Genomic DNA, 23,885 nt, shown 5'->3' on the forward strand with positions numbered 1-23,885 from the left:
CAGTAATATTTCAACAAATTACTATTGGCAATACAACACAGCATAGTAACTATTCTCACATTCATTATTATTATTTATTGGTATTACAATAGCACCTAGTCCTGGACCAGGACCGCATTGTGCAAGATGCTGTACGAACACAGTCCCAAACTCAGATTACAGTAGAACAGATAAAACAAGACTTGCTTCTTCAGTGATATCTGCAAGAAATGAGTCGAGTCATAATTTTAAAAACTCAGCCTGTTCAGATTGAATAATCACATGATCTGAGTCGCAGAGGCAACATGACTAAGGCCTGGTCTATACTGGGGTGGGGGGGGAACAGTGGTGAGCTGGAGCCGGTTCCCACTTTTAGAAGCCCTTTTAGAACCGGTTGTTCCGGGACAACCGGCTCTAAAAGGGCTTTTAAATTTAACAAAGACTGGGGCAGCTGTCAGCCCCAGCCCCAGCCTCACTTCCCCCTCCTCCCCTAAATGCTCTGCCCCCCCTTCTCCTCCCCCTTCCCTGCTTCCTGCGAATCAGATGTTCGCGGGAAGCCTGAAAAAAGCAGCAGGCAGGCAGGTAAGCTGGGGCGGGGGGGCGGCGCGAGGAGGGCTCCAGGGAGGCGCGACATGGCCCAGCCCGGCTCCAGCCGAGCAGCTCCCTCTGGCCCGGCCCCCTGGCCCTGGCCTGGCCCCCACCGAGCGCCGCAGCCCAGTCCCGGCCAAGCGGCTCCAGCCCAGCCCAGCTCAGGCCCCGTGGTGCCGGCCCGGCTGAACGGCCCTGGCTGATCGGACCCAGACCCAGACCTGGCCGAGCGCTCCAGGCAGGGAGCAGGGAGGGGGTGTTGGAAGAAGGCAAGGGAGTTTGGGGGCTTGTGGGGGGGTCGATAGGGGTCGCGGCGGTCAGAGGGCAGGGAACAGGGGGATTGAATAGGGGCAAGAGTCCCGGGGGGGCAGTCAGGAAGGAGCAGGGGTTGGATGGGGCAGTGGGGGGCAGTCAGGGGCAGTCGGGGACAGAGAGAAGGGGTGGTTGGATGGGGCAGGGGTCCCGGGGGGCCATCAGGAATGCAAGGAGGGGTTGGATGGGGCGGCAGGGGGCAGTCAGGGGACAGGGAAAGGGGGTGGATGGGGCAGGGGTCCCGGGGGGCCTCAAAAACATGGGGGGTTGGATGGGTCGGGAGTTCGGGGGAGGGCATGACCCTCTCATGGGGTGAGGAGGAGGGAACCTGTTGTTAATATTTTGGCAGCTCATCACTGGGGGGGGAACCATATAAGTTACGCAACTTCAGCTATGTGAATAACGTAGCTGAAGTCGATGTACTTAGATCTACTTACCGGGGGGGTCTTGACTGTGGTAAGTCGATGGCTGACGCTCTCCCGTCGACTCCGCCTGCACCTCTTGCCCAGGTGAAGTACTGGAGTTGACAGGAGAGCACTCGGCGGTCGATTTATCGTGTCTAGACTAGACGGGATAAATTGACCCCTGCTGGATCGATCGCTGCCCGCCGATCCAGCAGGTAATGTAGACAAGCCCTTAGTGAGCCAGGAGACCTGCGTTCTAGTCTCAGTGATGCCAGTGTTACCTTGGGCAAGTGACTTCACCTATGAGTGTTTGTTTCCCTTCAGACCCTTTGTTTGACATTTCCTATTTAGGACATTTTTGGGGGCAGTGACTTTCTCTTATTACGTATTTGTACAATGAGTCTCAATGGGATTTAAGTATCATGAGGTAGCCATGTTAGTCTGTATCTACAAAAACAAAAAGGAGTCTGGTGGCACCTTAAAGACTAACAGATTTATTTGGGCATAAGCTTTCATGGGTAAAAACCTCACTTCTTCAGATTTAAGCACATACATTTAAACCTCTGTTTAACTGTAAGTATTGCAGAATTAAGGCTGAAGTGACCAATTGAAAGTCCCTGTCATTTCCAGTTTCTTTATTTCTAAGATTTAGCCCAACATCTGAAATTTGGTAGTTGTAAAGGCCTGGTCTACACTTAAAAATTAGATCGACCTAGTTGCATCGCTCAGGAGTGTGAAAAATTCTGCACCCTCAGAGCTGTATTTAGGTCAACTTCATTTCCAGTGTACGCTCAGTTGGGTCAATCTAACCCCCAGCGTAGATGCATCTAGGCCACTGGAAGAATTCTTCTGTCAACCTAACTACTGCATCTTGGAGAGGCAGATTAATGACATCGATGGAAAACTTCCTTTTTGTTGACGTAGGAAGCGTTTATGATGCAGCTTGTGATGTAGACATAGCCAAGACAAGTGGACTATATCACCCATACCTATCCTATAGCTTGTCGTGCAGCATTATTGGGTAGAGTCTGATCCAATACTTATTGAAGTCATTGCAAAGACTTCCACTGATGTCAAAAGGCTTTGGATTCAGACCCCTAATGATTATAAAATGCTTAGAAATCCTTGGCTGAAAGGTAATATAGAAAGGCAAAGTATTATTTACTGCTATATTGTTCTGCGGAGCCAAATTCTAGCCTAGCGTAATGCCATTAACTTTAATAGAGTTAACATGGGGAATGAATTTGTCCCAAGTGTGTTAGATCACTGCTGTAGAATACTCCTGAGTCCCAGAATTTGCTGCTGAAAATTGTAACTTTTTACTGGAGCTCGTCAAAAACTTAAAAGAAAAGTTTGCGAAAAGTTTAAGCATTTTTGTTTTTTTTTAACAGACTGATTTTTTCTTTTCTCAAAGTATTCCATGGAGTTTTTTTGTTGAAATATTTTTCACTTCTGAAAACAAAACTTTTTTCAGTCTTGAAATCAAAAACACTTGAATATGATTTTTTTTTTAATTTTGAAAAAAATCCTACCATGTGACTAAACTGACTTCTAAAAATTGTCAATACAAAAAAATAAAATAAAATAAAATAAAAATAAAAATAAACCCAAGCAAGGAAGCAAACAACCCTCCCCAACAGCCAGCAAACAACAAAATGAAAACTAACCAAAAGAAAAGGCAAAGGAACCATTTTTATCAAAAGTTTTCATAATAAATTCCAGAAAAATGAAAAATTTGGAGGGGAAAACCCCCAAGTATTTGAATCAAGACCCGCCCATTTTTATTAACACCTAATTTTTTTGTTCTGAAAATTTTGACCAGCTCTGCTCACTACAAGCGATGCAATATTGTGTCTTTGAAACTCTAGCCTAGAATGTGCTTTGTGGTCATTAAGGGTTAATATTTTGTTGAACAGCTGAAATCCTGTAGTGTGTGTGGTGCTGTGTCTTGGGATGTAAACAGAGGCTAGTTGTAGGTCAAGTTAAGATATTTGGGATGGGTTTTACTAGGCATTTATCTGAGGCTCTGTAACTGATACTTCGTCTTGTGAGCATTCCACAGAGACCCCTGCACTTTGCTTAGCTGCTTTGTGCCGTGTACATCCGTGCTTCACTGATTCTTTGTTTTTTTGACCAAAAATGTAGATAAAAGGAAATAATTTACTTTTAACTGTTCTTCTTTCTCCTTGCCTACTTCTTTTTTGAATGGCCAGGTGCCATCATGTCTTTCACTGATTCAGAATACTAGACCTGAGTTCCATAAAAGCCTTAGCCTCCAGTCCCAGAGTAAGATGGAAGCCATCTTGTTTTGTTCCTCACATGTTGCTGATCTCCCTAATAATCCCTTTCTGAAGAAGAACTGTAGCTTCATATATCATGATACCCACTGTTCTGTCCTCCAATCCTGCCTCAGTGCTCCTGCAGAGAAAATAATCATAGAGCTTGGTTACATGGGCTCTCCAATTCCTGGCCCCTTCCTGTGCAATGGAAAAACACCATGTCTGCTAAACTAGGTGTTAGTCAGAAGCAGGGATCAAGGATTCTGGGTTTTCTCCGATGGAAATTGGCTGGAGCCTCTCTATTGTTGGTTCATGAGTGACTGATGAAAACATTCATGTAACTCAGCTGGGTATGTCCCTGCCTGTGGATGGCTGTGTAAGTGCAGTACCTGCAGAGGTTTGCAGCGTGTCACAGCATCACAATGTGAGAGGGAGCCCATGTTGGTGGGCCAGAGGGCTCAGCAGTACCCCAGTTCCAGGTTGCACCCTGGGAACCCATCAAAGAAGATATAGGAGCCAGTTTAAAAAGCAAATAAAAAGCACATTTTTAGCATGTTCATTTAGTTTCTGATAGTGGCACCTATAGTGCAATGCTGGTTAGTTCTATAAAGTGTCTCCCTGAGCCACTTGTATCACCCTGGGCTTTCCTGGGTTCACTTTCATCCAGCTGCTCTTAATCCAGAAGCTGATCCCTTCAGACACTGGGACAGATGGGCGATGCTGTGATTTCTCTTGAGATGAAGGAGGTGTGCAGGTAGGTTTGATTATTCTTCTTCGACTGCATATGTCCATTCTACTTCAGGTGCACATGCACCCATGCATCAAAGCCTACCCTACCCTTTATACTATTAGCTGGTGGTATGAGCATGTGGAGGGTGCGTGCACCATCCTGATGGGTAATGCTATGAGGGAAAAATTTTCAGCTTCGGTGCCTTGGGCGAGCACACATCCAAAGTGGAATGGAAATGTGCAACACAGCTTGAAGAACAACAGTTACAGAACAGGTATGCAACCATTTTTTATGCTGCAATCATGATTTGTTTCTAGGAGCACTGTAAAAATCTATGGTAAGGTACAATCCCTCCCCCAACAGCCTACAGTCCAAAAAGACAATCAGATATGCAAGGGGTAGGGAGGAAAGGAGCATCACCTACACGTTAATTGATGAAGGTGGTAACTGGCTGCACCTTGCTAATCCATTTTTTTAAATTAGCCATACAAAGTATCCTTAATGTCCCCTACTCTTTTCCACTGTGAATTGGCCAATTTCTTTTTGATATTGGCCTTCAGGAGGGAATGTGAGGAGGATGTGGATGACCTTGTGGGTTATCTGTTTATTGCTAGCATTCATTTCTTTATTTGTATTACTGTAGCATCTAGGGACCCCAGTCCTGGACAAGGACTCTCCTGTGCTAGGTGCTGTACAACCACACAACAAAAAGACAATCTTTCCCCTTCCCGCCTCAGTATAAGACAAGAGACAACGGCTGGAGACTGACAGACCAATGGGGAGTACAAGGAAACAATGAGACAATATTGGTCAGTACGATAGGCATTGGTCTCAACTCACTAGCAGCCTAGGCATTGTCAAGGCTGTGGCATCTGTTAGGTCCTGACATAGACTTTGAATATAACGGGACAAAATGGATCCTTGTGGAACCCCCACTTGCCCATCTGGATACAGTCTATGAGGAAAGAGAGGAGGTAACTAACCTCTGACTTTGAGAGAAGCCAGCAGCCTCTCACACTGAATGGTGGGAGACTTACAAGTGTGTAACCCCCCTGGGCTCATCCCTCCATGGATACCCCTCGAATGCTCACCCCTTATCAAACAACTTGTTCACTACTCCCTCTGGGTGTTTAAGGTGATGCTTTTCACCACCAGTGAATGTATTACAATAGTCACATTAATAATCATCAATAATATGCATCCGAAGAAGTGGGCTGTAGTCCACGAAAGCTTATGCTCTAATAAATTTGTTAGTCTCTAAGGTGCCACAAGTACTCCTGTTCTTTTTGCGGATACAGACTAACACGGCTGCTACTCTGAAACCTGTCATTAATAATCATGTATCTCCTGTCCAGCAGAGGGCAGCAGCACGCACCACAGCCCGCAGTAGGCGAGATGATTAATTGCATTGTGCTTCCAAATAATAATGCTTTCCCCTGCTCATGTACACACCTGTGGCTTTGCTGGTAATCACTCCCATGCAGCATAAGATCAGAGTGAAGCGTTGAATGTTCTTTGTTTCCCTTTCCCCCTGGAATCTTAATCTTTACATGGTGTTCTACTTTAATTATTTCAATGGCATGTAAAGATCCTGCCATTCCCCCTTTCATGTGCCAATCCACAAATGCAGAAGCAAAAACTTTGTTCTGTAAAATTTGGCCTGGTTCCCTTAGGAGACTGGACCTCTGAGGTAGTCGGGAAGTGAATCCAACAGGCCAAGGGAATTTTCCCTGCCAGGGTCAGCCAAGGCTATACTGTGCTGAATCATTTAGAGTCCTGCTATGGTTTTAAGGCTGGGCTGCCAATCTCCCAGTGTGTTTGTTTGATCTTTACACAGCTGGAGAAATACGAGGCACCGAAAGTGCAAGCAGAAAAATCTCTCGGGGCAGCGTAGGTCAGCCAGCATTCCTGCACGTGGTTCTGAGCTTGGCTACTGGGGCTTAGCAGAGTCGCAGAACATGGTCCGTGCTACATCCGCTCCGGGCTGATCCAAAGTGGAAATTCACAGGGTTCAAAGGCTCAGACAGCAGTTGTTCATTTCAGCCTTTTAGTTTAACAAAACCAACAACCCAATACTGTTCGAAAAGCCTCCTGCTTGCAATGGAGTTACTGCAGTGTCATGCCATCCTAGCCTAGACAGTGGGGACACACTTGCTGATGGTCTGCAGAGAATTGGCTGGTTGGCTGTCTCCTCTTCCTTGTTTCCACCACCTAAATTACATTAAAAGAAGCGAAAGTGTACACTAAAGCTTTTCCTCTGTCACATAGTTGCCATAGGGATGTTGTTCGATCGAGGTGATTTGATTGAGGTGGGGGGGAAGTGGTCTGAGTGATCAGGAGTGGGAGAAAAAGAGCACATGAAGCTCCCCTCTTTCTGTTGAGATGTGGTCCATTTCTGCTGTAAGATATTGTGATGATTTTTTTTCTTGTGATGCAGCAATGGTTTCTCAAGTGACCAGCACTCGGAGTGTTAGGTTAGCAACATGAACTTTTAAGACCTCTGACCCTCAAAAGCCATCTCAATATATTATCTCAGATTAAAAAAAATAAGGGGCAGTGAAGGATTATGGCTTCCATCTCTCAAGAAACACAAACCACCTTCAACAAAATATGGTACAAATGAAAGGAAATGGAAACTCTACAGCATCAATGTTTTAGATTTAAATTTTAAAGGAGTGGGGGGACATGAAAGACTAGCTAGGGGCTCTGAACAGTTCTCAATTGTTCTGTAGAGTTTCAGCTTTTTTTTTTTTTTTTTTAAACAAAGTTAACTGCTTGCTGTTAAGATTGAGGAGAAAACCTTCAACCCACAACTCTGCCATATGTTTGCTTTTTATCTGGTTTCTAGGAAGAGCTGTTTTCTGGCATTAAAATGAGACCACGGCAAAAGGGCCTTACATTTTCCATCTGTCATGCAGCCTCGTCCTAGTATTTTGCAAGCACAGGAGAAGACAGTGGTATCATAACTCAGGCTGGTTCTGTCTAATCCTCAGCCAATGGTAATCGGTCTGCCGGGGCTCGACCCTCTCCGGGGCGGCGGGGAGCCACTCCGGCTCACTACACCCCGTTGAACTTGGGGGGATTCATCCGGCCATGGGGTCTCCATCGGCACCTCCTGCTGTAGCCGGAAGAAACACGGTAAGCCTGGCTCAGGGCGGGGCAACAATGCTAAGTCAGGGCTTTGGCCCTCAGTCAGGGCTGAGCAACAAATAAGTACAAGTATTAAGCCCAGGCCCTGGGTCAGGGCGGGGCAACAAACAGTAGGCTCCAAATCTCCAAAGTCCTAGGAGAGGGGGAGATTGCCACCCAACCCGTGGGTGGCAGGGGGGACGCAGGCCCTCCCACTCCACTGCGTCCCAGCCTGGGGCCCTAGCAGCGGCAGAAGGCCCGCTGCTTAGTCAGTGGGGATCCTGGCCACAACACACTGACATAGGCTCTGGCAGTGCTGCAGCCAGACTGGGGTCGGCTGCCCCCGGGCTACTTCCACATTCCCCCTCGGGTAGTATCTGGATCTGGGTGTTGTCCTCTGGGGGGTCCAGTACCATGGGTTCCTCTGCGTAGCGGGTGCAGGGCAGGCCCGGCAACTCCTCCGGGTAACGGGTGCAGGGCAGGCCCGGCAACTCCTCCGGGTAATGGGTGCAGGGCAGGCCTGGCCAGCCCTGGCGGCTGCCTTGGGCCACGGGGTCTTCCCAGTCACGAGCTAGGCTGGAGATGTCTGGTCTCTCCAGCGGCTGGAGCCTGACTGAGCTCTGAGGTCGAGCCTTTATATTTCCTGGTCGCTGTCTGACCCTCTGAGGGGTGGGCTCAGAGCTCCCTAGCTCCACCCACTCTGGCCTCCGGATGGGCTCTTCCCCTTCCGGGGCGGCAGGGAGCCACACCGCCTCACTACACACACACACCTTCAAGTCAGGCCCCCGCTCGTCAGGGCCAAGCTTTTCCATCCCTCCTAGGCGGGACAGAAAGTCTGCGTTCGCATGCTCCTTACCAGCCCTGTGCCGGATAGTGAAAGCATAGGGCTGTAAGGCCAGATACCATTGCAGTAATCGGTCGTTACTATTTTTCATTTTCATCAACCATTGGAGGAGGACATGGTCCATGACTAGCATGAACGAAGCCCCAAGGAGGTCGTACCGTAGGGCGTCACAGGCCCACTTCACAGCAAGTGCCTCTTTCTCAACCACGGCATAGTTCTTCTCTCGGGAAAATAATTTTCGGCTGAGGTATAGAACCGGGTGGTCTTCTCCATCAACTTATTGGGACAGGATGGCCCCCAGCCCCACCTCTGAGGCATCCGTCTGGAGGATGAACCCTCGGTGGAAGTCCAGGCTGTATAGGACCGGATCCCGGCAGAGACACGTCTGGAGTGTCCAGAAGGCATCTTCACAGTCTGGGGACCACCGCACCTGCTGGGGGCTGTCCTTCATCAACAGTCCTGTTAAGGACGCTGCGATGGAAGCAAACTGGGGGATGAACCGCCGATAGTATCCGACGAGCCCCAGGAACTGTCGGACTTGGCGTTTCGTGGTGGGTGTCAGGCAGGCTGCCAGGGCTTGTACTTTCCCGACGAGGGACTTCACTCATCCTCCCCCTATAGTGTATCCCAGGTACGTGGTCTCTTGCCATCCGATGTGGCACTTTTTTGGGTTGGCCGTCAGTCCCACCCGTCGCAGGGATCTTAGGACCGCTCCTACCCGTTCCAGGTGGTCTTCCCAATGGCGGCTATAGATCACGACATCATCCAGATAAGCTGTCGCATAGTCACGATGGGGCCGTAGAAAGCGATCCATTAGTCGCTGGAATGTTGCCGGGGCCCCATGGAGGCCGAACGGCATCCGTGTGAACTGGTACAGTCCCATAGGAGTGGCGAACGCCGTCTTTTTCTTAGAGGGGTCATCGAGCGGGATCTGCCAGTACCCCTTACTGAGGTGGTGATAAACTGGGCCTCTGCTAGGCAGCCCAGCAACTCATCCACACAGGGCATCTGATAGGCGTTGAACCGTGAGATGGCATTCACCAGTCGGAAGTCTATACAAAAGCGTCGGGTGCTGTCGGGCTTGGGTACCAAGACCACCGGGCTAGGCCACTCACTCTGAGATGGCTCGATGACCCCCAAGGCCAGCATGGCCTGTACTTCTTCCTTCACCTCCTGGTGCATCTGGTACGGTAGTGGCCTGGTCGTTTCTCGGATTACCTTCCCTGGCTCGGTCTGGACAGAGTGATAGACCAGGGTCGTGTACCTGGGTATGGCCATGAAGGTTCCCTGGAAAGCTTGCAGGAGACATTTGGCCTGTTTGCGCTGCTCCTCCATGAGAGTGTCGCCGAGCAAGGGAGCAGCGGGGTCCTTGGTCCGGTGTGCGCGGGGACCGAACTCAGGCTCTGGCGGGTAAGGGTTAATCAGCAGGCCCTCCCACTCCCGCCACGGTTTCAACAAATTCACATGGTATTGCTGAGTCTTCTTGTGCCGGTTGGGCTGGTGGATCTCGTAGGTGACAGGCCCAACCTTCCGAGCTACTCGTAGGGTCCCTGCCAATGGGCCAGTAGCTTCGACTCGCTCAAGGGCAGGAGGAGCAGGACCCAATCCCCGGGTTCAAAGTCACACACCTGCGCCTCGTGGTTATAAGTTTGTTCCTGCCTGTCCTGTGCAGCCTTTAAGTTTTCATGAGCCAGGGCCCCAGCCTGAGCAAAGTATTTCCGCAGCTGGAGGACATACTACAGGAGGCCCTGGGTTGGAGAGGGGGATTGCTCCCAAGTTTCCCGCATTAAGTCCAACAGGCCCTGTGGACGGCGCCCATACAACAGTTCAAATGGGGAGAACTTGGTTGATGACTGGGGTACCTCCCGGATGGCTAACAGCAGGGGAGGGAGCAACTAGTCCCACCGGCATAGCTCCTCCGGGGAGAACTTCTGCAGCATCTCTTTGAGGGTCCAGTTGAATCGTTCCACCAGCCTGTCCGTCTGCAGGTGGTAGATGGAGGTGCGTAGTTGTTTAATCCCCAGCAGCTTGCAGACCTGCTGTAACAACTGGGAGGTGAAATTGGTGCCTTGATCTGTTAGGATTTCTCGGGGAAGGCCCACCCAAGCAAAGAACTTCACCAGTTCCCCGGCGATAGTCCGGGCGGTGGTGCTCCGCAACGGAATAGCCTCTGGGAAACGGGTGGCGTAGTCCATGATGACCAGGACATACTGGAACCCTTTTTGGGAGTGGGCCCACCAGGTCCATGGCTACTCGTTCAAATGGCGTCTCTATTATAGGCATGGGGACAAGGGGTGCCCTGGGTACTCGTGGCGGAGCGGCTAACTGGCACTCCGGGCAGGCGCTACAATAGTTCCTCACCTCCTGGTGAACACCGGGCTAGAAGAACCGTGTCAAAATCCGGGCGAGGGTCTTCTGATGGCCCAGATGCCCAGCAGCCAGGATGTCATGCGCCAGCTTCATCACGGAGCGCTGGTGACACCGCGGTACCAGCAGCTATGTTTGGGGTTCCTTCGTGCGGGGGTCACGGTCAATCTGGTAAAGATGGTCCCGGCATAGTTTGAAGTGGGGCCACTGAGTTACGCATTGGGGGTCGATGATGGTCCCATCGACTGCTGAGAGCTGTTCATAGTCCCGGCTAAGGGTAGGGTCAGGTCTCTGGTCACGGCAAAAATCGGTATGGAGAAGGGGTTCGACCGCGCGCTCTGGCAGGGGATTGTCCTTTTCTTCGGTTCCTGTTTCGGGTTCCAGGGTCCCGTGCTCCTCTTCTGGTAGGGCCTCCTGGCACTCGCCTTCCAATGCCGGGGTCGACCAGAGGATCTCCTCAAATGCGGGCTAGTCCCGCCCCAGTATGCAAGTTGAGGGGCTAAGCCGACAACGATTCGTCGGGTGCCGCCAGCCACTGTTAACGGGATCCAGGCACTAGGGTAAGGCCGGACATCACCATGGATACACTGCAGGTGAATTTTTCCCTGGTGGGGTCCACCCGGGGTCCCAAAGCCTGGCGAACCAATGTCTGGCCACAGCCGGAGTCAATCAAGGCCTGGGTTTGTACCTTTGGGTTCTTATATTTCATCACAGTATGTAGCTCATGCCAAGCAGACTGTCAGTTACCAGGATATAGATGCTCCTGCCTAGTGGTTGGAGCAGAAGTCAAGAATTGGAGCCCAGAGTGAGTGCTGGAGTCAGAGTCCAGGTGCCAGAGCTGTAGTTGGAAATTGGAACCTAAGGTAAGAACCAGAGTCAGAAGCCAGGCGCTAGAGCTCAAGTCAGAAAGCAGAGCCAGAGGTCAACAGTGGGTAACCTAGAGTGACGGCAAGGTATGCAACAAGGCAGGAGTGATCGTAGCCAGGACTTATGCTCCTAAATCAGTCCCATCTGAAAAAGGGATTTAGGATCCTAAGCCACTTCTGTGTTTTTGAAATCTTTCCCCTCAGTGAATTGCTCAGGGTCACATTGGAAGTCCATGGCAGGGCGGGGACTTAAACCCCAGCGTCCTGTGTTCCAACTAGCACCCTCACCCCTGGACCACCCTTACTCCATGACGGAGCTCAGCTGGGGCCTTTAGGAGTTACTGTCATCTGTGAATGTGAAGTGGTGGGAGCAGCTCTGACCTGGCTGAGGGCTTTCCTTGTTTTACTCCTGAGGGAATTCTGCACCAAAAAACCCAAAAATTCTGCGCACAAGATTTTAAAATTCTGCATATTTTAGTTGACAAAATAACCCAATATAATCACCCCAGTTTCAATTATTTTGGTAACTTATTTCAGTCTGTAACAATACAGACAACAAAAAAGATTCAGGAAATGGTTTTTCAAAAACAGATTCCGTACTAGGCATATTCATACAGAACTCTGAGTAATAATTCATTAAACTATAACCCAGAAACATATTTCCCGCACCCCTCAGAAGCAGTACAAAGGCTTGTGGGAGTCAGTGGTAATGGAGGAGCTGAGGGAGAGGGAAGTTATTGCTGGGAAGGAGCATGGGTGTGAACTTGGAGGGTTGTTGGGTGTGGTAGGAAAAGTATAGGACAGTTTTTTGGGGGGAAGGCAGGGATTGTTAGGGAGTTTCCCCCACATAGACCCTGGCTGACCCCTGGCCTCTCTCATTCACGGTCCACTTGAGTCTTGTATCAATAACTCCTATGAAGTTAATGAGAGTTCCTCCTTTCCTGTAGGACAAACCTTATAATCTGCCCTTTGCTGGAAACTTTGAAAACGGTTAGGCAGCTGGTGTGCTGTGACGGCTGCCCATTACGTTAGCCAATATTGTTTTGTTGTTCCTCTGTGCTCCACTGTCTGTCTGTAGCCACCTGTTGTCTCTTGTCTTACACTCAGTTGCAATTTCTTTGGGAGAAGGGTCCAACTTTTTATTGTGTTTGTACAGTGCCTAGCACAATGGAGTCTTGGTCCATGACTCGGAATTCTAGGTGCTACCACACTTTAACAGATAATAAATATCAGGCCCTATGAATTCTCCTGATTTCTTTGCTTTTTACTGTTTTTTCAGTGGCCGTACTTCTGAGTGGGCAAAGTTGCCACCCCAACATGCCCCTTCCTGGCCTAGCTGTAGCATTGCAGAATCTTGGGTCAGTTTCCCCCCATCTTCTTTTGGCCTACTCTGGTCGTAGGCATGTCCTGGCCGTCCAGCCAGACCACTTTATGGAGTCCTGTCCCTTTGGAGGACCTCGAGGCCTTTACCCAGTTGTGTCAGGCACCTCATGGCAGGCTTGTCTCTGCTACTCTGAACTGTCCCCTTCTATAACCACAGCCTTTTGTAACTTGATTAACCTCACTGCTCTAGCCTCTCTCCTCCTCAGTCATTCTGCTCTACTCTCCTTCTCAGCATTATTTCTGTTGGCTTCCCAGGCAGTCCCATACACAATGGGAAATGACTCCGTAGGAAGGAGTACTGCAGAAAAGGATCTGGGGGCTATAGTGGATCACAAACTAAATGAGCGTCAACAATGTCACACTGTTGCAGAAAAAGCAAACGTCATTCTGGGATGTATTAGCAGGAGTGTTGTATGCAAGACACAAGAAGTAATTCTACTGCTCTGCTGCACCACTGACTAGGCCTCAGCTAAAGTATTGTGTCCAGTTCTGGGCACTACATTTCAGGAAAGATGTGGACAATTAGAGAAAGTCCAGAGAAGAGCAACACAAATTTTAAAGGTCTAGAAAACACAACTGGTGTGGAAAGATTGAAAAAAATGGGTTTGGTTAGTCTGGAGAAGGGAAGACTGAAGTGGGACATAACAGTATTCAAGTACTTAAAAGGTTGTTATAAAGAGGAGGCTGATAAATTGTTCTCCTTATGCACTAAGGACAGGACAGGAAGTAATGGGCTTAAATTGCAGCAAGGGAGATTTAGGTTAGACACTAGGAAAAAATTCCTAATTGTCAGGGGAGTTAACCACTGGAACAAATTACCTAGGGAGGTTGTGGAATCTCCATCATTGGACAAATACCTTCAGGGATACGACTTAGTCCTGCCTCAGTGCAGGGGGCAGGACTAGCTGACCTATCGAGGTCTCTTCCAGTCCTGTACTTCTATGATTCTATGATTCCATGATTCTGTCCATCCACTCCTCTGAGTCTCCTTCCACTCCAAATGAGCTCATCCTACTCTCCCTAGAAATAAGCCCTGCTCTCCCGCCTAGATTAACCTTGTGCCTAGGTCTGGGGTTGGCAGCCTTCCATTGGAATGGCGCATCACGGCCACTGGGAACTGCGGGGGCCTGTGCCTGCGGATGGTCAACGTAAACAAAATGTCTCACGGCCCGCCAGCGGATTACCCTGATGGGCCGCGTGCTAAAGGTTGCTGACCCCTAGCCTAGGTTAACCTTTTCATGGCATGTGTGAAGTAGACACCCCATCACAGAGACGTAGGTTTTTGGGGTGAGTGTTTGGGGCTGGTTTTCCAACTGAGGGGCCAGGACCAGATTGCTTTTCTGTAGGTTGCAGATGGGTTTGACAGCTGGGAGTTGATAATCATGAAGGTCCATATCAGAATGAGGTTCTTGACTTCCCTCTGCCTCCTTTTGCCACAGAAACAACATATAGAAAATGAAAACTGTGATTTAGCGCTGGTCTTTGAGCACACATATTAAACCAGGCGCCTGCTCAGGGTCTTTACAACAACCTGAGTCTTTCTCAGTGTGAGGCAGAACCATACAGTGTTGGCTTTCCAGGCATTCTGTGAGGCCTGTCTGTCTGAAGTGGACTGGGGAAGGGCACAGGGATTGGGTTGTTGTCGGAGATTTAAGGAATGCAAGGTGTCAGCCAACACATATATGTTAGGTTAGCATATTCCACATTATACAAATGCCTGACAGTTATAAGGGCCAAAATGGCCTATGTTTTTTCCCAGAGTTCTGTTCACTCATGCTAAGCTACATCCCACAATACTCTGCAACAGTACAATTCAGTGCTTGGCATACCCAGATAGGAAAACTGTCCAAATCAAAATATGTTTGTTCTTCAGTTCAATACAAACTGAGGACGTACCTTCACAGATCAGTACCTTGAATGTTAGTACCCAAGACAAAGCTAGGGAGGGTAAAGGTAGAGCACAACAAGTTAAGGCACTGGTACAAACTAATGAATTGGATTATAGCAACATATAAAAAGTTATATAACTTGTAAAATCATCAAATAAATACTCCTAGCTGAGGTGTGTAATTTCAAAAGCACTCCTGTGTCAGGCAAATTTAACAACGCTGCACAAATTGGCTTCCTGAAAACTGACATCCTATTGAACCTTTATACCATTGTTGACTTGCAGCAATAAAAGTAATTAATATTGGGTATTTAGTTTCTTGTTTTTATTTCATAATGAATCAAAGTGTAATCAAGCCATTGACAATACAGTTTGTGAACAAAGGAGTACAGTGATTTGGTTGAACTTGTAAGAGGTTTTGCTGTCTGGTGGTGGGTATGTGGGGGAAGGGATCAGAATTTTTTTATGTTACTTTATTTAAATCCAAGCAGATACATTCAGAAGATATCACATAAAAGCATAGGTTTGTAGATTTTTAACACCATAAGGAACCATTAGATTATCTAGTCTGATCTCCCGCATGACACAGGGCATAGAATTTTACCCATTTACTCCTCTGTTGAGCCCAGTCAGGGCCGGCTCCAGGCACCAGCCGACCAAGCACGTTCTTGGGGCGGCACCTTGTAAGGGGCGGCACTCAGGGTTTTATTTTATTTTATGTTTTTTTGGTTCGGTGGGGTGGCACTCGGGTTTTGTTGTTTTTGTTGTTTTTGGTTCATCGGGGCGGCACTCCGGGGGTGGGGTGGGTTGATTTTCTTTTTTGGGGTGGTTTTGGTTCGGTGGAGCAGTGCTGGGTTTTTTTGTTGTTCTTGTTGGTTTTGGTTCGGTGGGGCGGTGCTCGGGGTGTGTTTTTGGTTCAGGAGGGTGGTGCTGGGTTTTTTTGTTGTTGTTGCTGTTTTTGGTTCGGCGGGGTGGCGCTTGGGTGGCGTGTTTTTGGTTCAGTGGGACGCCGTTTGGGGGGTGTTTTTGGTTTGGCAGGGCAGCGCCGGGGGGTTGGTTTTGGTTCAGCGGGGCGGCGCTGGAGGGGTTGTTTTTGGTTCGGCAGGGCGGTGCTGGTTTTTGTTGTTGTTGTTGTTGATTTTGGTTCAGTGGGGCGGTGCTGGGTTTTGTTGTTGTTGTTTTTGGTTCGGCTGGGAGGGTGTTGTTTATGGTTTAGCGGGGTGGCACTGGGGGGGTTGTGTTTGGTTTGGTGGGGCGGGGAGGTGTTGTTTTTGGTTGGGCGGGGCGGCAGTGGGGGGGTTGTTTTTGGTTGGGCGGGGCGGCACTGGGGGGTTGTTTTTGGTTCAGCGGGACGGCACTGGGGGGGTTGTTTTTGGTTCGGCGGGGCAGTGCTGGGGGGGTTTTTGGTTCAGCGGGGCGGCACTGGGGGGGGTGTTTTTGGTTCGGTGGGGCAACGCTGGGGGGGTTGTTTTTGGTTCAGCGGGGCGGCTCTGGGGGGGTTGTTTTTGGTTCGGCGGGGCGGCACTGGGTGGGGGTTGTTTTTGGTTCAGCGGGGCGGTTCTGGGGGGGTTGTTTTTGGTTCGGCGGGGCGGCACTGGGTGGGGGTTGTTTTTGGTTCGGTGGGGCGGCTCTGGGGGGGTTGTTTTTGGTTCGGCGGGGCAGTACTGGGGGGGTTGTTTTTGGTTCGGCGGGGCGGCACTGGGGGGGGTGTTTTTGGTTCGGTGGGGCAGCGCTGGGGGGGTTGTTTTTGGTTCAGCGGGGCAGCACTGGGGGGGTTGTTTTTGGTTCAGCGAGGCAGTGCTGGGGGGGGTTTTGGTTCAGCGGGGCGGCACTGGGGGGGGTTGTTTTTGGTTCGGCGGGGCGGCACTGGGTGGGGGTTGTTTTTGGTTCAGCGGGGCGGCTCTGGGGGGGTTGTTTTTGGTTCAGCGGGGCGGCTCTGGGGGGGATGTTTTTGGTTCGGCGGGGCGGCACTGGGGGGGTTGTTTTTGGTTCGGCGGGGCAGTGCTGGGGGGGTTGTTTTTGGTTCGGCGGGGCAGCACTGGGGGGGTTGTTTTTGGTTCGGTGGGGCAGCACTGGGGGAGTTGTTTTTGGTTCGGCGGGGCAGTGCTGGGGGGGTTGTTTTTGGTTCGGCGGGGCAGCACTGGGGGGGTTGTTTTTGGTTCGGCGAGGCGGCTCTGGGGGGGTTGTTTTTGGTTCGGCGGGGCAGTGCTGGGGAGGTGGTGGTTGTTTTTGGTTTGGCGGGGCAGTGCTGGGGAGGTGGTGGTTGTTTTTGGTTCGGCGGGGCGGCACTGGGGGGGGGTTGTTTTTGGTTCAGCGGGGGCGGCACTGGGGGGGGGTTGTTTTTGGTTCGGCGGGGCAGTGCTGGGGAGGTGGTGGTTGTTTTTGGTTTGGCGGGGCGGCACTGGGGGGGGTTGGTTTTGGTTCAGCGGGGCGGCACTGGGGGGGGTTGTTTTTGGTTCGGCGGGGCAGTGCTGGGGAGGTGGTGGTTGTTTTTGGTTCGGCGGGGCGGCACTGGGGGGGGTTGTTTTTGGTTCGGCGGGGCAGTGCTGGGGAGGTGGTGGTTGTTTTTGGTTCGGCGGGGCGGCACTGGGGGGGGTGTTTTTGGTTCGGCGGTGCGGCACTGGGTGGGGGTTGTTTTTGGTTCAGCGGGGCGGCTCTGGGGGGGTTGTTTTTGGTTCGGCGGGGCGGCTCTGGGGGGGTTGTTTTTGGTTCAGCGGGGCGGCTCTGGGGGGGGTTGTTTTTGGTTCGGCGGGGCAGTGCTGAGGAGGTGGTGGTTGTTTTTGGTTCGGCGGGGCAGTGCTGGGGAGGTGGTGGTTGTTTTTGGTTCGGCGGGGCGGCACTGGGGGGGGGTTGTTTTTGGTTCAGCGGGGCGGCACTGGTAGGGTTACCATATTTTGTGCCTCCTAATGGAGGACACTCCCGGGAGGCCCGGCCCCGCCCCCAGCCCCGCCCCCCGCCCCCCGCCCCAACTCCGCCCCCTCCCAAAGTCTCCGCCCCCTCCCCTGCTTGAAGCCTGAAGCAGGTAAGGTAAGGTAAGGGAAGGTAAGGGAAGGGGGGGGGAGGGAGAAGGAGGCGCGGCGCGGCCCAGGCTGGCCCCCGGCGGCACCAGCCTGGGTCGGCTCGGGCCCTGGCCGACCACCCCCGGCGCACCCCCCGGCTCCCCGACCCGGCTCCCGGCTCCCCGACCCCGGCCCGGCTCCCAGCCCCGCGGCCCGGCTCCCGGCTCCCCGACCCGGCGACCGGCTCCCCGACCCCGGCCCGGCTCCCGGCTCCCCGACCCCGGCCCGGCTCCCAGCCCCGCGGCCCGGCTCCCCGGCTCCCCGACCCCGGCCCGGCTCCCGGCTCCCAGCCCCGCGGGCCCGGCTCGGCTCCCAGCCCCGCGGGCCCGGCCCGGCTCCCAGCCCCGCGGGCCCGGCCCCGTGGGCCCGGACCGGCCCGGCACTGCGACCCTGGCCCGGCCTGGCCCCCGGCCCGGCTCCCGGCCGGGCACCATGCCCCCGGCCCCGCACAAAGAGGCCCCGGCCGAGCCTCCCGATTTTCCCGGACATGCCCGGCTTTGGGGGATTTCCCCCCGGACGGGGATTTGAGCCCCCAAAAGCCGGACATGTCCGGGAAAATCCGGACGTATGGTAACCCTAGGCACTGGGGGGGGTTGTTTTTGGTTTGGCGGGGCAGTGCTGGGGAGGTGGTGGTTGTTTTTGGTTCGGCGGGGCGGCACTGGGGGGGGTTGGTTTTGGTTCAGCGGGGCGGCACTGGGGGGGGTTGTTTTTGGTTCGGCGGGGCAGTGCTGGGGAGGTGGTGGTTGTTTTTGGTGCCGCGGGGGCGGCACTGGGGGGGGTTGTTTTTGGTTCAGCGGGGCGGCACTGGGGGGGGTTGTTTTTGGTTCGGCGGGGCGGCACTGGGGGGGGTTGTTTTTGGTTCAGCGGGGCGGCACTGGGGGGGGTTGGTTTTGGTTCGGCGGGGCAGTGCTGGGGAGGTGGTGGTTGTTTTTGGTGCCGCGGGGCGGCACTGGGGGGGGTTGTTTTTGGTTCAGCGGGGCGGTACTGGGGGGGGTTGTTTTTGGTTCAGCGGGGCGGCACTAGGGGGGTTGTTTTTGGTTCGGCGGGGCGGCACGGGGGGAGGTTGGTTTTGGTTCGGCGGGGCAGTGCTGGGGAGGTGGTGGTTGTTTTTGGTTCGGTGGGGCGGCACTGGGTGGGGGTTGTTTTTGGTTTGGCGGGGAGGCTCTGGGGGGGTTGTTTTTGGTTCGGCGGGGCAGCGCTGGGGGCGTTGTTTTTGGTTCGGCGGGGCAGCGCTGGGGAGGTGGGGGTTGTTTTTGGTTCAGAGGGGCGGCACTGGGGGGGTTGTTTTTGGTTCGGCGGGGCAGTGCTGGGGAGGTGGTGGTTGTTTTTGGTTCAGCGGGGCGGCACTGGGGGGGGTTGTTTTTGGTTCAGAGGGGCGGCTCTGGGGGGGTTGTTTTTGGTTCAGCGGGGCGGCTCTGGGGGGGTTGTTTTTGGTTCGGCGGGGCAGTGCTGGGGAGGTGGTGGTTGTTTTTGGTTCGGTGGGGCAGCGCTGGGGAGGTGGTGGTTGTTTTTGGTTCGGCGGGGCGGCACTGGGGGGGGGTTGTTTTTGGTTCAGCGGGGCGGCACTGGGGGGGGGTGTTTTTGGTTCGGCGGGGCAGTGCTGGGGAGGTGGTGGTTGTTTTTGGTTCGGCGGGGCGGCACTGCGGGGGGTTGTTTTTGGATCGGTGGGGCAGTGCTGGGGAGGTGGTGGTTGTTTTTGGTTCGGCGGGGCGGCACTGGGGGGGGTTGTTTTTGGTTCAGCGGGGCGGCACTGGGGGGGGTTGTTTTTGGTTCGGCAGGGCGGCACTGGGGGGGGGTTGTTTTTGGTTCGGTGGGGCAGTGCTGGGGAGGTGGTGGTTGTTTTTGGTTCGGCGGGGCGGCACTGGGGGGGGGGTTGTTTTTGGTTCGGCGGGGCGGCACTGGGGGGGGTTGTTTTTGGTTCGGCGGGGCAGTGCTGGGGAGGTGGTGGTTGTTTTTTGTTCGGCGGGGCGGCACTGGGGGGGTTGTTTTTGGTTCAGAGGGGCGGCACTGGGGGGGTTGTTTTTGGTTCGGCGGGGCAGTGCTGGGGAGGTGGAGGTTGTTTTTGGTTCAGCGGGGCGGCACTGGGGGGGTTTTTTTGGTTTGGCGGGGCGGCACTGGGGGGGGTTGTTTTTGGTTCGGCGGGGCAGTGCTGGGGAGGTGGTGGTTGTTTTTGGTTCGGTGGGGCGGCACTGGGTGGGGGTTGTTTTTGGTTCGGCGGGGCGGCTCTGGGGGGGTTGTTTTTGGTTCGGCGGGGCAGTGCTGGGGAGGTGGTGGTTGTTTTTGGTTCAGCGGGGCGGCTCTGGGGGGGTTGTTTTTGGTTCGGCAGGGCGGCACTGGGGGGGTTGTTTTTGGTTCGGCGGGGCAGTGCTGGGGGGGTTGTTTTTGGTTCGGCGGGGCAGTGCTGGGGAGGTGGGGGTTGTTTTTGGTTCAGAGGGGCGGCACTGGGGGGGTTGTTTTTGGTTTGGCGGGGCAGTGCTGGCGAGGTGGGGGTTGTTTTTGGTTCAGCGGGGCGGCACTGGGGGGGTTGTTTTTGGTTTGGCGGGGCAGTGCTGGGGAGGTGGTGGTTGTTTTTGGTTCAGCGGGGCGGCACTGGGGGGGTTGTTTTTGGTTCGGCGGGGCAGTGCTGGGGAGGTGGTGGTTGTTTTTGGTTCGGCGCGGCAGCGCTTTTTTTTTTGCTTGGGCCTGAGTCCAGTAACTTGTCTTTGGCTAAAGCACCAAGTTCTCCGGGTTTCAGTGTGCTACGAGAACACACAGGACACATGAGGTCTGCTCAGTGCCGGGAAAGGTAAGAGGAAAGGACACTGGGAGCAGCTTTGTCCAAGCAATGGAATCCGTATGATGACTATTATAGGGTAGCCGGACCTTGAGCCCCCTCCCACATCAGAATACACATGCCTGCCTCTGTTTCCCTCCTTCAGAGTCCCCATTAACTCCACATCAGGCTCTCTTTCCTAAGCAAGCTCCTCCTTGGGCCAGTTTATTACAGAAGTCCAAAACATAGTCCATTTATTACCCCCGTGCACATGGGCCTGAAAATCCCAAGACATCGCATCCCTCAGCACACCGCCCCCCCTCCCCTTCGTACCATACTCTGGTGTCTTCTGCTTCACCTGGGCTTTTCATCCCTCACTGATCCTTTCACCAGGACAGCCACTCCAGCTGGAGTACAACTCCGCTCTTCCCAGCTGGGAGCCCTGCAGCTTCTCTGCTGGGAGTTCCAAAGAGGATGGAGCTCGGCTGTTCTCAGTGGTGGCAGATGACAGCACAAGGAGCAATGGTCTCAAGTTGCAGTGGGGGAGGTCTAGGTTGGATATTAGGAAACACTATTTCACTAGGAGGATGGTGAAGCACTGGAATGGGTTACCTAGGGAGGTGGTGGAATCTCCTTCCTTGGAGGTTTTTAAGGCCCGGCTTGACAAAGCCCTGGCTGGGATGATTTAGTTGGGGATTGGTCCTGCTTTGAGCAGGGGGTTGGACTAGATGACCTCCTGAGGTCCCTTCCAACCCTGATATTCTATGATTCTATGATTCTATTGATTCATCTTCTCCAGTGGAGCATCCTTCATTCCCCCTGGCCTCTCAGCCCTCTCTGGCCCTCTGGCTCCAGTGTGCTGGAGATGTCAGCAGTCCTTCCCTGCCTTCAGCCTTCTCTGGCTTAAGAGTCAGCAGGCAACTGCTTCTGCTGTTCTCCTGTCTTCAGCCCTCCAGCCCTGGCCCTCTGGCTTGGGGAGATCAGCTGGCAAACCCCACTTGCTGTTCTCCTGCCTTCAGCTTCCCCCAGGAACCCCCTACAGCTTCCTTTGGGGTCCATCGCCTTGTCTCAGACAGCTCTCACCTGCCTTTTTCCTGACTGAAATAGTCTGCTCTGACTCACTGGTTCTCACCCCCTCTAGGGCCCAGGTGCCCTCTTCTAAGCCCAGTGGGGTCAGTTGAGTTATAGGAGCATTTGCCTCATTCCTCTTAAAGAGCCAGTTCCTCCCTATGTCAGTAACCTCACAAGGGAGGGAGATGCCTTTGGATACAGATCCCAGGAAACAGGTTGTGTTCAGCAACAGGCTTGGATTCTTCATCTCAAGATTTTAAATACCGTTGTTAAATCTTCCATTGATTGATGGGGAGAGATGACTGATTTGTGAAGAGACATTTAAAGAGTCCACAGCCATTGATATCAACTTCATCAAATTCCCACAGGCGTTGGTTGGGCAGGCAGCCAAAATGACTTGCTTAAGGGAGCGCACAGGGACTGTTGAAAGAGGATGCTCTCACCTGAGTGAGTAGCACAGCCTGGGCATGCAGCGCCTGCTGCTTCCCTAATGGAAGGAAGACCTGGGTAAGACAGAGACAGTGGCGCAGTAGACCACATTACGTGACTTGCGTGAAATTTTCAGCCAAAACATCTTTCGGTAAAGAATGCAGATTGGTGACAGATTTTGCAGATTCGTGTCGGTTTTGCTGAGTTGTTTCCGTTGCAAAACCGAACAAAACATAAAAATAAATTCAGAAAAAAGTCTGTGTGTTGTGTTGACATTTTCGAAACGAAACGTTTTAATTTTTTTGATTTGAAACAAATTTCAGTTTCAAAACGTCCTTTACGTTTATTTAAAGAACTGTCCAAAATGTTTTTAAATGGCCGCCGTCTCAATGAAGCTGTTTGATGTGGTCAAAACAAAATGGGCTGTTCAGAGTGAAACGACTTCTTTTTCACTTTGTGATGTGCTGAAAACTCCGGAAATGTTCATTTTCAGTTTGACGGGGCAGACTCCCCAATCCAGTCAGGGAAGGGTTAAAGAGCTGCTCTGGGCACAATCTGCCTCAACCCAGCGCACCTGTAAGATTTTCAAGCCTGGTGTCGGGCAGGCCCTGGCAAGGGAGGATCCCTGCTCAGTGCTGGATGGCGTTCAGGGTATGTCTACACTGCATTGTAAACCTGGGTCTGTGCACCTGGACTTGCGCACTTGATATTCCAAACTGGTGCATGCAATTGCTGGACCTGGGTCTCACAGCCATGCTAACGCATCCATGCTGCACTATGCAGGCCACCTGATTCAGGTCTATGGCTTGAGCTGCGTCTACACAGCTTGGGTCTGAGTCACAGCAGAACTCTGGCTCTGAACCCCCCACCTCCCCTGCAGGATCCTGGGACTCAGGTCCTGAGTGCTTGCTGACCCAAGTCAGACTGATTTGTGTGTGGACAGAAAGGAGGCGTGGGCTCAAACCAAGTCAGGGCCTGGGCTTAGTGTGCAGTGTAGACATATCCTCAGAGGGAAGCAGAGCTACAAAACAGAGCTCCCTAGCCCTATTGAGCAGGGGCTGCTTACCCAGAAAGCTGCTGAAGAACGTCTGCTGACAAGACCCCCTGTAGAGGTTGAGGGACCAGCTTTCCTTTGCTTTTTCGGTAGAGCCCAGGGTGCGCAGCCTGGGGCCCTCAGATACTTGGGGGTTAGGAACCCTGCCAGTTTCACCAAGACTATTCATCATTTGCCTTTTGGGTTGCAGGATTAGTTTGTTTGTTTTTTTACTTCTTTTAGGTTGCGGCCCTGCCGATAAGGCAGTGGTGGCTTACAGCCAGGAGACTGCGCCCTGCATTCCGAATGAGGGTTTCACCTCTGAGGGGCAAAACACTGGGACAGCCACGTGCCCCACACCTCACCACATACACACCATGCTACTGATTGCTCCCCCCGCCCCCGTGGAGTCCTGCTCACAGGGCTGCCCCAGGCACCAACCTCACCAAGCAAGCTGCAGTGCTGGCCGGATCCACCTCGCTCCCATCCAGCAGTGACCTCCATGCAGGCAATACCTACGCAGTGGTGACTGGGCACTGCCCATCCCCAGCTTTCCCTGTCCTGCTCACTGCTCCCGAGGTGCCCCATCCCCATAGCTCCCAGACAGCCCAGAGCCAGAGCTCCCTCTGCGCCGGTGCCGCTACCGCCTGGCTCCCTTCACCACCGGCTCTAGTGGCTGGGAGGAGCCATCAGAGGGCGACTGACAAAAAGTTCGGATGTCCCGAGGAGATGTATGGATTTCCTGGGACAGTTCCCTAAAAAAAAAGGGACC

The sequence above is a fragment of the Malaclemys terrapin genome, chromosome 6, assembly GCF_027887155.1.
Source record: "Malaclemys terrapin pileata isolate rMalTer1 chromosome 6, rMalTer1.hap1, whole genome shotgun sequence".
Taxonomy (NCBI): Eukaryota; Metazoa; Chordata; order Testudines; family Emydidae; genus Malaclemys; species Malaclemys terrapin.